Below are 10,254 nucleotides of genomic sequence, written 5' to 3' on the forward strand. Positions count from 1 at the left end.
TGATAATTTTATAGAAAGAAGTGATGTAGGAGGCAAAAAGGGGTTAATAGAAAAACTGAAGATCCAAGCTCTAATTCAGATATGAGCTCTAAAAGGGATTCAGACCCCAGTTAATGGATAACTTAAGATTTGGGAAACAAGTCAAGGCCTAGGTTTTCATGTACCCACATAAATCAGCACCCATAACAAGAACATAAAAGGCTAGGTCAAAAAGACCGTAAGCATAACAATGATACACAATGATACACTGACAGGCTACAGAAATTTAAACTGGAAATAAATGATAAATGAAAATGTTTTGAAAATAAGCATGAGAATCAGAAAGAGATGTGCAGAAAAGGCCAAATTTGTCCCCAGATTCACCTTATGACATGTAAACCCCCAAAAAACACCTCCACGGAAAAAGGTACCTTCCTTGGGGGTTGGCTTAAGCCCCCAGGAACTCCAAATTAGGATAGGCCCTCCCCTATACCTCCCTAAGGTGGAGATTATTATAATGAGACTGATAATCAATTTATCCATACTATAAATATAACTGTCTTTTCTTTCCTAATTCGAGAGATACCTTTCCACTTTTCTGGTTCTCTCCCTATGTTCATTAACAGTATTGCAATAAAACTTGGGAAACTGAGTCACTGAGTCTTGTAATTCTTTTGGGATGACTCATGATCAATTTGACCCCAATTCCATCCCACATCAGAAGTGGGGGGGGGGAGAGACTTAGAACTGAAAAGTGACAGCTGTTTGGGGAGTGAGGATGCTAGCTCTTGGGGAATAGGATACATGAAATGGTAAATAGGCCACATTCTTAATTAGTTGGGGATGCCAGCTTTTGGGGGACTAGGATGCATGAGACAGTAAATATGTCATAGTCCTAACTTGAGATTATTGTCACTACCTGGTCCTAATCGCATAGTAAACATATATGACTTCCAATTAGGCTCATGCTATAAATTTCAAGGTACCCAACCTTCTGGGTGCCTGTGACACATCTGTTTTGTTATCTTTTTGACTAACTATTATCCGGTTAATTAACTGCTTTGCTTTTCTAAGGAAAAAGTACCCTCTTACTGACCCCAGGAAATTGATCAACCATGTTTGCACGGTCAGAGTGTCCTTATGGTCAGAGCATCCTCAGGCCTACTAGGCTGCCACCATACCCACTATCCTTCCCTCTTCTCATGCCACGTTTATGTGGGACAATTTATCCCATTCAATTTCCTTCTACTTCCATGCAATCTCTTTCTTACTCCTTTATTTTGTTTTCTGACTTTTTCCATCAGTGTCACTTTATAACCTCACCCTCTGTCTACTTATACTCCTGGCCATATGAATATACAAACAGTTTAACTTTATTAAATTTCTTACATTTTTTTTCCTTTCTTGTTTCTTTTTTTACTTTTTTGTGCTTCCCTTGATTGGAGGGCAGATTTGTTTATTCAGCTCTGACTTTTCAGTCAGAAACTCTCAGCAGTCCTCTTATTTCATTAAATGTCCATTTGTTCCCCGAAAGATTATATTCAATTTTGCTGGGTAGGTAATTCTTGGCTGTAAACCTAACTCCTTTGCCTTCTGAGATATCATATTCTAAGCCCTCTGGTTCTTTTCTGTGGAAGCTGCCAAATCCTGTATAATTCTGACTATAGCTCCCTGATATTTAAATTGTGTCTTTTTGGCTGCCTGCAATACTTTCTCCTTGATCTGTGAGCTTTGAAATTTGGCTACAATGCTTGTGGGAGTCTTCATTTTGGGATCTCTTTCAAGTGGTGACTGGTAGATTCTTTCAATTTCTATTTTGCCCTCTGGTCCTGATATATTGGGACATTTTTCTTCAATAATTTCTTGAAAAATATTGTCCAGGGTTTTTTTTTCAACGTGGCTTTCTGGTAGTCCAATAATTCTTATATTATCTCTCCTGGATCTATTTTCTAGGTCAGTAATTTTTCCAATGAGAAATTTCACATTTTCTTCTATTTTTTAAAAGTCTTTTGATTTTATCCTATCTTGATGTCTCAGAGTCATTAGTTTCCATTTATTCAGTTCTAATTTTTGAGGAATCATTTTCTTCAGTGACCTTTTGTACTCCTTTTTCCATTTGGCTAATTCTATTTTTAGGGAGTTATTTTCCTCAGTAAATTTATGTATATCTTTGCCCATGATATTGACTCTTCTTTCATGATTCTCTGTGTTACTCTTATTTTCCCAAGTTTTGTTCTACTTCTCTAATGTGTTTTATAAAGTTGGGGTTTTTTTTAAGTTCTTCCAGGCATTCTTTTGGGGCCTGTGACCAATTTACATTTTTCATTGAAGCTTCACCTGTAGCCATTTTGGTTCCATTGTCCTCTAAGTTTATGCTTTGATCTTCTCTATCACCATATTTTTATGCTTTTTTGTGACTTGGTTGTTTTTATGAGAGAGTTGGACTGTCCCAAGTTTTTGTGCTGAGGCTCTGGGTCTTACTGGTGGTTTTCCCTGGGCTTCAGGGCTTAGGCGCTTGTTTTCTCTGTAGGGTAAGCTTCCCTTCTGACTGGTATTGGGGGGGGGTTGGCCCTCCCTTTTGGCCTCTCATAAGTGTGGGTTAGCCTACTCCAGGGGTGGTGTACTGCTGTTGGGTTGCTAATATTAACAGAGTATTTCTGGTGACTGGCCTTGGAGGAGGGATCTTGTTGCTTCTGACCCAGGGTGGTGCCCTGCTGTTAAATGTGTGCTTTGTTAGCAGTGCTTCTCTGGTAGCAAGCCCTAGGGGAACAATTTTGTTGCAAATGTGCCCAAGGGTTGAGGGCCTGCTGCTGGGTTGCTATGAAAAAAAAGTCTCTTTGTTGGTAGGCCCCAGGGGCAGGATCTCACAATTGGCCCACCTTGGGCGGGGCTTACTGGTCAGCAGTGGGTGGCTGGTGAGGGTCCTGTTATTCTGACCAGACTGCTCACTTGCCCAGGGGGCTGCTGGTTTACAGGAGGGCAAGGGCAGGGCTCCCCTGGTGGATTGCCCCTGGCTTAGAGTCCTGCTGCAAAGCAGGGCCCCCTTCTGTGAACCTTGCTGCTGCTGCTACTCTTGGACCTCACTCCACTCCCACCCAGGTAAGAGAGACCTTTCCCCTGCAATAATTCCTGGGACAATTCTGAGTCAGTTTTCTATTGGTTTGGAGGGGAAATTTGGGAGAGCTTCAGAGGGTGCCTTCCTCATTGCCATCTTAGCACTGGAAGTCTGGGGTTATTTTTCTTGTTGTTCTTTCTGTCTGTGTGTTCCCCCATGGATACCAAGGGGTTCAGCAATGGCTTTATTCCCCTGAGGGGACTGCCATGGGCCAAATTTTATAGCCATATGGCCCTGAAACCTGTAGTCATTTGTGTGATTGGTGAAGATGTGCTTTTCACTTGATTTGTAGATCTAAAGCCTAGGCTAGTAAGGAATTATCAGGGCTGCTAAATTGTTGGTCTGTTTGTGTTTTTTGTATCAGTTCTTATATGTCTTTCTGTGTCTTATTCATTAATTTACATTTTTAAAAAAATCTTTTCTTCCTTTGCATTTGTGAACTGTCAAGTTCTTAACATCCCTCCCCTTCCACTCCCCGCCCATGCCTGCCTCTCCCCCTCAGTGCTTTATCATTTTACAGCTAGAGAAGAAGGTCATCACACTGATTTGAGAGAGACAGGTTTGGGGGCTGTGTCAGTGAAAGTTTCTAAGCTTGAATTTCAGAACTGGACTGACAGGTGGACTTTTCCTGGCTACTGGAAAAGGGGAAAGTCTTTTGAGAACTGAGATACAACCAAAAAGTAATTGAGTTTGATGGGAATATTTGGTTTTGTATTTAGGGATCATACAAGTTAGAATTAAGCACTAATCAATACTTATGGAACTTTTCGGATTGGTGTGTGTACTGTGAAAATAGAAATTTCATGATAAATTTTGTGACACTCCTATTCATTTTATCATATTCACTGAATCTCAAGAAAATGTCTTGTTCCTTATTCATAAAAGAGGATCTTATACAGACACTTAACACTTACTAGCTGTGTGACCCTGGGCAAGTCACGTAACCCCAATTGCCTCACTTAAAAAAAAAAAAAAGACCTTATTTCCGAAGGTAAGGTGAAAATGCTTTGTTGCTACTGTTGTGAGTAATATACCAGAACTTGACTCTTACTTTAATAGACTAAGTTTTTTGTAAGCTGTTAAAAATGTTTGTAAGGGCTAAAAGCACTTAAGTCTGGTGACGTGATTCCCTTTTGACATGTGGCTTACAGCCACTTTTAATTGGCTGCTTGAAACTTTAAATCCAGTGAGATTGACACCTTTGCTGATTTCAGGCACTGTGTTTGTTGCTCTCTTTCTGGATTTGCAAGGTGTGATGATCACAGTTCACCCACCATGAACTGAATGCAAGGGTGTCATGAACTGAGCTCATTAAAGGCGAAAAACTTCATTTCCCTGTTTCCTCTTTTACCCTGCCTCCAAGAAGTTGGCTTTGGTGACTCTGTGCTGCTTCCTTTCTCCTCTTCAAGTTTCTTTGTTTGGTTGTTTTTTTAATTTTTTTGTTGTTTTGGTTAGATTTTGAGTTCTGAGCTTTCTCCCTTCTTCCCTCCCAACCTTGAACTAGAAAAGGTCCACATATGATACACACACACACATACACACATACACGTTTATACACATATCACGTATACATAGACAACAATATGATGCACATGTCAGCATATGTCATACACACATGTGTGCGTGTTTCATGTATATTTTCCATGTACAAATGTATACATGTATGTATATATGTGTGTACATGTATGTGTGTGTATATAGAGAGATATATCTCCATATACACTTTTTTGTGTGTGTGTGTGGCAATGGGGGTTAAGTGACTTGCCCAGGGTCACACAGCTAGTAAGTGTCAAGTGTCTGAAGCTGGATTTGAACTCAGAAACTCCTGAATCCAGGGCCGGTGCTTTATCCACTGTGCCACCTAGCTGCCCCCCTCCATATACACTTATACCATATCAGAGCTCTGACATAATTTAATCTGACCCAAGCTCCTTGTTAAGAATATTGGTACAAGAAATTCAACTGCCAAAACTAGCAGACTACACTGCTCTTTTCCCTCCCATTCTTAGGTTTCTAGACTGCTTTTAACAACATCTGGCATTTATGTAAGATGTGATTTTGTGTGTGTGTATGAGGCAATTGGGGTTAAGTGACTTGCCTACGGTCACACAGCTAGTAAGTGTTAAGTGTCTGAGGTTGGATTTGAACTCAGGTCCTCCAGGGCTGGTGCTCTATCCACTGCACCACCTAGCTGCCCTAGATGTGATGTTTTTTGTTTTTTGTTTTTTTTCCGGTAAGGCAATTGGGGTTAAGTGACTTGCCCAGGGTCACACAGCTAGTAAGTGTTAAGTGTCTGAGGCCGGATTTGAACTCAGGTACTCCTGAATCCAGGGCCGGTGCTTTATCCACTGCGCCACCTAGCTGCCCTAGATGTGATGTTTTACAAAGCACTTTACATATATTCCCCAGGTTTGTCTGGACATGCCGTGTTTGGGCATATAGAGAGTTACCTTGAGGGGCCTTTAGTGCAAGGCTAGATTGCCTAACGTGGAAGTCTCTTATCTCTTTACCATTTGGGTGGCTACAGCTGATGTGGAAAATCACACATAGCCTCTGACCTTGTCTGTCTCAGGCCCTGGCCTTGCTGCAGCTACAGGCCTTTGTCTCTGCTTTGTCCTTTGTACAGTAATCACTGACCTCACCCTTGTCTGATACACTTGTATGTATCTTTGTGACTATACCACTATACCATGCCTACTCTTTTTGTATATAACCAAGTGGGTTACAAGAGTTGGGGCTCATTGTTGGAGGTTTGACACCCCCTTGGGGCCACACGTAATAAACTCTCTCTCTCCACCTTGAGTACCTGGCTGAGTATTTTCTGTGCCAATTGTGCTATAACACAGCTGCCTTTTTAAAAATTTTAGATTTTTTAAAGTAATAAGCATTTTTATTTATAGTTTGGGGTTCCAATTTTTGTCCCTCATTAAATATTTTTATTTAAAGTTTCAAGTTTCAATATTTTTATTTAAAGTTTCAAGTTCCAAATTCTCTCCCTTCTCTCCTTCCCCTCCCCTCCCTTTAGGCAGTAAGCATTCAGAGACAGGTTATATATGTGCATTTAAGTAAAATCTTACTAGATTAATCATTTTGCATAAGAAGAGTAAACTAAAAGAAAAAAATGAAAGAAAGTGAAAAATAGCATGTTTCAGTCTGTGTTCAATCAATATCAGTCATTTGTTTGGAAGCTGAGAGTATGCTTCATCATTAGTCCTTTGGGATTGTCTTGGATCATTGTATTGCTGAGAATAGTTAAGTCATTCACAAACAATATTGCTGTCACCATGCACATTGTGTTCCTGGTTTTGCTCACTTTACTGTATATCAATTCATACAAGTCTTTCCAGGCTTGTATGAAGTTATTCAGCTTATAGCACTTAACTTATAGCACTTTCTTATATTCATTACCATCATATACCACAGTTTGTTCAGCCATTCCCCAATTGATGGGCATTCCTTTGCTTTCCAATCCTTAGCTGCCAGAAAAGGAGCTGCTATAAATATGTTTGGGCAAATAGGTCTTTTCCTCCTTTTGGGAATGTCTTTGGGATATAAACCTAGCAGTGGTATTGCTGGATCAAAAGGTATGCACATTTTTATAGTCTTTTGGGCATAGTTACAAATTGCTCTCCAGAATAGTTAGATCAGTTCACAACTCCACCAACAGTGGATTAGGGTCCCAGTTTTCCCACACCCCCTCCAACATCCAACATTTTCCTTTTTTGTTATTTTTGCCATTCAGATAGATGAGGTAGTATCATAAAATTGTTTTAATTTGCATTTCTCTGATCAATAGTGATTTAGAGCATTTTTCCATATGCTTTATCCTTTGACCATTTATCAGTTGGGGAATGACTTGTATTTTTATAAATTTGACTCAGTTCTCTATATAGTTGAGAAATGAGGCCTTTGTCAGTGATATTGCATGTGTATAAAATTCTTTCCCAGTTTCTGCTTTCCTTATGATTTTGGTTACATTGCTTTTGTTTATGCAAATGTTTTTAAATTTTATATAATTAAGTACATTTTGTCTTACTCTTTCTATCTTCTTTGGTCCTAAATTCTTCCTCTGTCCATAAAACTGACAGATAAACTATCACTCTTTATCTGTAAATCATGTACCTATTTTGACCTTATTTTAGTATATGGTGTGAGTTGTTTGTCTCTCCATAATTTCTGCAATACTGTTAGACAGTTTTCCTAGCAGTTTTTGTCAAATAATGAGTTTTTGTTCTGAAACCATGTATATTTGGGTTTATCATATGCTAGATTTCTGTAGTCATTTACTGTAGTGTAATTCATACCCATTCTATTCCACTGATCCCCCACTCTATTTCTTTACCAGAACCAGACTGTTTTGATAATTATCACTTTGTAATACAGTTTGAGATCTGGTAATGTTAGGCCACCTTCTGTCACATTTCTTTTCATCTACTTCCTTGATATTCTTGAGCTTTTGCTCTTCCAGATGAATTTTATTATTTTTTTCTAACTCTTATCAATGATTTCTTTGATAGTTTGCTTGGTGTCACACTAAATAAATAGGTTAATTTAGTCAAGATTATCATTTTTATTACATTGGCTCAGCTTACCCATAAGCAATTTCTAATTGTTTAGATCTGACTTTATTTGTGTGCAGTGTTTTATAATCATGTTCATATAGATCCTGGGTTTCTCTTGGCAGGTAGACCCCCAAGTATTTTATATTGCCTACAGTTATTTTAAATAGAATTTCTCTTTCTATCTGTTGCTGCTGGACTTTGTTGGTAATATATTGAAATGCTGATGATTTATGTGGGTTTATTTTGTATCCTATAACTTAGCTAAAGTTGTTAATAATTTCATGTAGTTTTGAATTGATTCTCTAAGTATATCTTCACGTCATCTGCAAAGAATGATAGTTTTGTTTCCTTACCAACTAATATTTTGTAAACCTCAAGACACTATGGAGATTGTTAGCGATTATCCATATTATTAACATTATTAAGATAGTATTCCTTCTATTATCATAGAATATCATTAGGATATGATATATAACCTAATATTGAATGTTGAATCTAATATTGATATAGAATCTAATATTATTGACAGTGTATAATATGTTAATAATTCAGGAACTAATTTACTAATAAGTGATTTTATACTGACATCATTTATTACTATTATCATTCCCCATAGAGAAAATGTATTTTCTTGTCTTTTTAGAATACTTTCCTTCAGTAATTCAGCTCTCCAAGAAACTTAGCCCTGAGTAGTCAACTCTTAGAGTAACTGATGCTGGTTTCTTCCTTATTCACCTCAACAAAGTATGAAGTATAATAATCATCGCCATATTTAATAACATTTATTGAAGCCTTAACATTTTCAATCTGCCATAATAATGATAATAATAAAAATAAAAAACGATAATGCTATTTGAGCATTTTTATAGGGCTTACTATGTGCTAGGCACTATGCTAAACACTTTACTATTTTAATCTCATTTGATCCTTGCACTAGCCCTGGAAGGCAGGTGTTATGACTATCCCCATTTTACAGATGAAGAACATCGGCAAAGAAAGCTTAAATGATGTGCCAGGGTCATGCAACTATTAAGTGTCTAAGGCTGGATTTGAACTCAGGAATTTCTGATTCTAGGGCTGGTACACCACGATCTAGCTGTTTGCTTTATGCGCATTGTCAATCCGACCCTTCAAACAACACCATGTCAAGTAGATTTTAAACAGGAGGAAACTGAAGCTGAGAGAAATTGAACGAGCAGCCCCAGGATCCCCCAGCAAATGGTTGCTAGAGTCATGTTTGAGCCCTGGTTTTTCAGCCTCTTGATCCTGAACTCCCTAATGCCCCATCACAAGAAGCACCTAGACATCATTTACTACCTCAACCAGAAGCAGAATCTCCCCTGGGCCCCTCATCTGGTAACGTTTCATACTTTAGACATGAAGAGGATCACATAGTTTACTTTTCAGAAAGAAAAGAATGAATTCATGCACTTAATCAATTCATCATCACCTGATTTTTTAAAAAAATTACCAGCATTTATTTTCTCTCTCCTACTGGGGGAGACAAAAACTTCACAATTATGCTTAGTCAAATACAACACTTTTAGACATTGCCCACATTCAAAACTGAGTACTGGTTCTCCATATAAATATGGAGAACTAAAGTCCATTTTCTCTCTGTCAAGAGGTGGTTAGGATTCATTATTAGCAATCCTCAGGAATCATGGTTGGTCAAGCTGTTGTTCTTTTTTTTATTTTTATTTTTTTTTAGTGAGGCAATTGGGGTTAAGTGACTTGCCCAGGGTCACACAGCTAGTAAGTGTCAAGTGTCTGAGGCCAGATTTGAACTCAGGTCCTCCTGAATCTAGGGCTGATGCTTTATCCACTGAGCCACGTAGCCGCCCCCAAAGGTGGGTGAGTTTTAAGAATTTTTGTTTTTTTTCTTCCTATTTAATTTTTTTTTTTGGCAGGATGGCTCTGTGGGGAATGGGAAGGATAGGTATATGGGGAAATCTAGGTGATGGAAAAACAGGATATCAATAAAAATCTATTTTTCTCTGAAGAAAGATGCTGTAGGACTTGTCCCAAAGAGAAGCCACAGCAACCCAGCAAAAAAAAAAAAAAAGAATGAAGGGAGAAAGGGAAAAGGAGAAATAGAATGGGGTAAATTATCTCACATAAAAGAAGGAAGAAAAGCATATAGAGTGGAAGGGAAGATGGGGGAGGTGTAGGGGAATGAGTGAACCTTACTTTCATTAGAACTATTAGGGCATGCCATCCTTGAGATTAAGAATGATTGATATCGGGGGCAGCTAGGTGGCGCAGTGGATAGAGAACTGGCCCTGGATTCAGGAGTACCTGAGTTCAAATCCGGCCTCAGACACTTGACACTTACTAGCTGTGTGACCGTGGGCAATTCACTCAAAAAAAAAAAAAAAGACAAAAAAAAAAAGAATGATTGATATCCATGAAGGTTGCCAGAGTTGTTGCAAGATCATTTGTTCCTCTTCCCCATCTAAAGCCCTTCATTCCTTTGGTGTGTATCCCAAAGAAAGGGCTTTAGATGGGGAAGAGGAACAAATGATCTAGAGTCTGTTGTGGTAGTAAACACATGAAAGGATAACTAGATTGACCAAAGTCTTCCTAGCAGACTCTTTC

The sequence above is a fragment of the Dromiciops gliroides genome, chromosome 3 (genome assembly GCF_019393635.1).
Source record: "Dromiciops gliroides isolate mDroGli1 chromosome 3, mDroGli1.pri, whole genome shotgun sequence".
In the NCBI taxonomy this organism is placed as follows: domain Eukaryota; kingdom Metazoa; phylum Chordata; class Mammalia; order Microbiotheria; family Microbiotheriidae; genus Dromiciops; species Dromiciops gliroides.